The sequence below is a fragment of the Alligator sinensis genome, unplaced genomic scaffold, assembly GCF_000455745.1.
Source record: "Alligator sinensis unplaced genomic scaffold, ASM45574v1 scaffold124_1, whole genome shotgun sequence".
Classification (NCBI taxonomy): Eukaryota; Metazoa; Chordata; order Crocodylia; family Alligatoridae; genus Alligator; species Alligator sinensis.
The window spans coordinates 420224-424958 of NW_005842020.1; the positions used below are offsets into that span (position 1 = coordinate 420224).

The 4735-nt window shown below is 50.3% G+C and overlaps 1 long non-coding RNA gene across 2 annotated transcripts in view; it reads left to right on the forward strand.

The window, feature by feature from the left end:
- Window positions 1-2379: 2379 nt before the first annotated feature.
- Window positions 2380-4735, forward strand: part of LOC102379349 — a 9464-nt gene continuing 7108 nt past the window's right edge. Inside the window, exon 1 of one of the 2 annotated variants that reach the window (XR_323653.2) lies at window positions 2380-2495. This is a non-coding gene — a long non-coding RNA (uncharacterized LOC102379349). The other variant, XR_323651.2, reaches the window with a different exon arrangement.

The following is a 4735-nucleotide window of genomic DNA, read 5'->3' on the forward strand; positions in this document are numbered from 1 at the left end:
ACCCCTGCACCTGGACCCGGCAGCCTGGCACCATCTCAACATCCTGGAGAACCTCTGGCTGCAGGCCTGAGAACAGGGTGGCCACCCCACAAGAGGTGGCCAAGAGGAGACTAAAAAAAATCCTGCCTACCCACTTCAGCCGCAGTCATTAGGGTTTCCTGCAAGAATACCATGGGGTATGTGGGTATGGCACCAACCTCCTGAAGGAAGGAGAGCATTCAGCATCGCCAGAGACACTTCCTGCAGCCATGGACATTGAGGGTTGCAATCTTAAATGACCTCATGGATGAGGGGGTGGAGAGTGGACAGATCAGTAGGGGCCTTGTGCATCTCAGCACCCAGTGTGGGGTTTGCCGGCTCAAGCACTGACATCCCATAAGTATAGAGGTTGTCTATGAAACTGCAGGCCTGTCTATAGATCCATGCATTGTAGCTTTTGGGTCCCTTGCCTTCTCCTGCCAGTGCTCTCGCAGTGGTGAGGATGCTGTCAAAATCACTCCAGTCGTCCAAGCTGTATGTTGTTGGCAGACTGTTGTGTGTAGTTGTAGTCAAGAAATTCAAGTAGCTCACCCCTGGAATCTACTTGAACTGAGAGGTCTGCAGGCTCCATGAAGCCTGCCATTCTCAGGCATTCTCCTCCTGGTCCATAGGCTCCTGTTCAGGACTGTCCAGCAGCCCTGAAACCTCCTGCATGGGGATCACCTGTTTGATCTTTCCTGGGACTATGGTGTCAGGTGCAGCTAGGGAGGGCTCCAGGAGCTGGGTTGCTCTTTCCCCCCATGTGGTGGTCTTGGGAGGGGAAGGAGTCCTTCATGTCAGAGGGCTTCAACTGCACTTGGGCCTTCCTCTTGGCTTTGCACCTGGAGGAGACCTGCACCCACTCAGCCATGGGGTGGTCCTCAGGTGGACAGGCTCTAGTAGAGCTTTTGGGGGGTGGGGCAGCTACAGTGGGGGCATCTCTAGGGACAAGGGAGCCCTGCTCCCTCTCTCCCTTTGGCTGCTGCTGCCCTCCACAGGATCCCACCAAACTTGGTTTGGGGGTGGGGTCCCTTGAGCTCACAGGGGGGCTGCATGATATGTCTGGGGTGTTAGGGGGGCCTGAAGGGGGAGGGGTACTGGTGGAAGGGGCACCCATCTCACCAGTAGGACCTGCAGATGCCTTCTCCTCTAGCCCCTGGGGCACTTGTGACTCAAGTGCCCTGGGGAGTGGCACCAGAAGCATTGCGGGTCCCCCAGTGTATAGAAAACCCTCACCAGGGCCCCCTGAAAAGGAATCATGAGGCACAGCCTCCAGCCACTTTCCCACCCCCAGCTGGATCATAACCTGGCAAAGGAAAGAGCGCACGTGGCGGAGACTGGGGTCTCAGCACCACAGCAAAAGGGCCACCACCATGGAGCTAATCCTCCCTAGAATTTGGAGCTGGGGTAGCAGGGCCCAATTAGGATGATAGGGAGGAACAGAACTGAGGACCACCCTGGTCCCCAGCTCTTCTAGGGGCTCAAGGGGGATGTACTTGCCCACCACCATGAGCCCACTCTCCACCACCTTCTTTGCAGTGGCCTCTAAGGGAAGGAAAAAGACCCTCTTGCCATGAAAGCAGGAGACCACCATGATCAGGGGGCTGCAGGAAGCTGTGTGGGGGCAACTGCCCCCCACAGAAGGTTCCTGCCCTGCTATTGCTTCACATGAGGGAGGGGAAGACAATAAAGAAAACCAAAATATACAGTGGGGCTGGTGAATCTTATAGGGACAGGCTGGGGTTGTGGGGGAAATGGGCTAGGGGAGACAATGAGCTACAGTCCCACAGGAAAAAAAAATACCCTGGAGGACTATGCTCGGGGAATGTGGTGGAGGGGAAAACATATACACAAAGGATGGGAAGACTCAAGCTGGCCTACTCAGCCACGCAACAAACACCAGAGCAGGGAGAGTGGACAACAGGACTTACTACACAGGGGCAAAAACACACAGGGAACGCTGCTGAGGCAGATGTAACAGATAGCTGGAGCAGTGGAGGGGCTTGGTTTGTTGAAGATCAGTCCCGGAGTCTCAGACCTCCAGCCAGGCGCTCAGCAGCACAACAATAAGCAAGAAAACAAAGCAGGATCAGATGCAGGGAGGGAGCTCTGGGGGAGTGCAGGAGCAATCAGTCAATTAGGGAATAATCCAGTGCAGGTGTGGTGTTGAGTGGTGCAGCAGAGAATCTCCCTCTCTACTGAATGGGGGCAGCATCAGAAGAGATAGCAGCAGTAGTAGCAACAGCAGCAATGGTGGTAGTAGCCCTCAAGTTCAGCCACTCAGGGTGTTCTCTAGGTGAAAGTGGAGGTGAGGGCGGGTGTGGCCTGTTAAGGCAGCTGGAGTAGATAAAGCAAGTTGAGGCTCTGGCAGTGATGGTGGGAGAGCAGCTCACAGGCAGTGTATGCTCCCTCCCCGGGCTATTCCCTGACTGCAGTTTGGCAGTAGGCCAGAACAGGGGTGCAGAAGCTGGAGTGTGGTAAGCCCCTTCCCAAGGGGGAAGGGATGTGGCCAGTTTACCCCCCAAAAGCCCTGAGAACAAGCTAGCAGCAGCCAGAGGCAGGAAAGGGCCTGGTGATCTTCTTTCCAGAAGCTTCTGAGACCAAGCTTGCAGTAGCAGCAGCAACAGCAGCCTGGGCCAGGATGGGGCATGGCCAAATTCCTCCCAGAGGCTCTTCCTCCAGAAGCTCCTGAGAGTGAGTAGTCCTGAGATGCTTGCCAGGGAAGCTTTTTATACTGCTGGCCTCAGCCTTCATCTCCCCTGGATGAAGATCTAGGAAGAGCTAGGCAGGGTCAGTTTGCCCCAAGTGGCACAACTTGTCCCACACCAAAGTGCATGTTCAGGCACATGTGCTGAGGCAAAAATCTCTTGCACAAATTTGTGATGCTCTTATTTGAGCTGCTGCAAGTGCACATGCTTGGATTGTGGACGTGCCCAGAGAGTCCCCAGACCTGGCCAGGTTCCAGCAAGCCCTGCTGTCTAGGCAGGGGGAACAAGGTTGAGGGCCACATTGGGTTCTCATGAAGTGGGGCTTCCTTCCTGGGGCAGGGGCAGTAACTCCCCAAAAAGTGTCTTCTCACACTTCTCCCAGCTCCCAGCCTCTGCTGGAAGCATCCTTCCACACCACTATTCCAAATCTGAATTAATCAAAACATGAGACCTATCTTTAATTTACTTCAACTTTATTTATTTTTAAATTCTTTTTAAAATTATTATTCTTATTTTAATTTTATCCTTCAGTGGCTGACTTCCTTCATTTCACTACCCTTCTTCCAGCCCCATTTCCTTTCCACCTCCCATTTCACTATCCATGCACATCCCATTAACTTGCTGCCTCCCAGTTTAATGTTCCTACCCCCTCAGCCTGTCTTTCACACAGCCTCCTACTCCCTTCCCCTCTCCCCCAACCTCCCCACAAGAAGAGCAGGGACAGAATCCTGTCCTGGGTCACCAGCCCTCTAATGGCAAATCACAGTTACAGCTCTTAGTCCTGCTCACCAGACCTTAGTGGCAAGTCAGCTGTGCAGGGTGGGGACAGCCAGAGAGGTTTCTGGCCTAAGGGTGTGAATTCTCCAAATGTGAGCTAGCACTAACACTGACCAACATGTGTGTGTCTCAAAGTACCATGTGTAACAAGGCCATCTGTCTGGAGAAGACTGAGCAGGGATTTGATTACAGTCTTCAAGTGCCTGAAGAGCAGTTATAGGGTGGATAGAGACAGACTTTGCTTTGCATCTGTAAGGGACAGGAGTAGGAGCTATGGCCTCAAACTGCAACAGAGGAAATTTAGGTTGGGGATGAGGATGAACTTTCTGAGTATGAGCAGTCAAGCATTGGAACAGGCTACCTAGAGAAGTTTTGAAATTTTTCAGGAATGGAGATTGAACAAACAAGGTAGATGGACGTTAGGCTGAGATGTTTAGTCACAAATGATTCTGTCTTGAGCAGGGGGCTAGATTGATGACTTCCAGAGGTCCCTTTCAACTCTACTTTCCTATGATCCTACAAAGCTCAAGGTAGAAGCTGGATAGAGCGGTTAAAAAAAATCTTCTATTTAGGTATTCAGAAAAACAAAGTTTTATTTTTTCTTCCACAAGAAGTGTTGTTTTATAATGTTTTGTTAAATTTTGACTTCTTGCCATCCTCTCCTCACTGAAAGCTGAGAAGTTTAAGGGGCTTCCCATAATGCAGTGCAGTGGCTCAGCAAAGAGGGAGAGTGGTGCATGCAAGTCCAAATAGAAATGTTCAGGTTTTGATCTTTCTGGTGAAAAATCAAATTATTTTTCAGGGGGAGGCAGCCTATTTTCCCACAAGCTGTAGTTTTTAACCTTTAATTTGAACTTAAGTTTATTTCAATTCATGAATGCAGAATTTTGCCAGAGGTGCTTGTGTTTTTCTTCTTTTGTTACTGGAGAGAACAGACATGTATCCAGAGATCTTAGCCTGTTGGATACTCAGTGGGACCTATTATGCTGTAAACTAAACACAATACTAGGCTTTTTAAAATACCCAGCTTTTGAACCTTATAAGAATAAGATATTTTTACAAGTCAACTTCACATAGGTGAAATTTTCTACGTCTGCATTTTCAGTTTTTGTCTTATGCCTTTTAGGGAGTAAGCTAGGGTAACTGACAACTTTATAATTAGAGTACAATTCAGCAACTATTTTATGGCAGAATGCCCAGCCTGATTTGATTTTAAACACTCTCATTCCTGC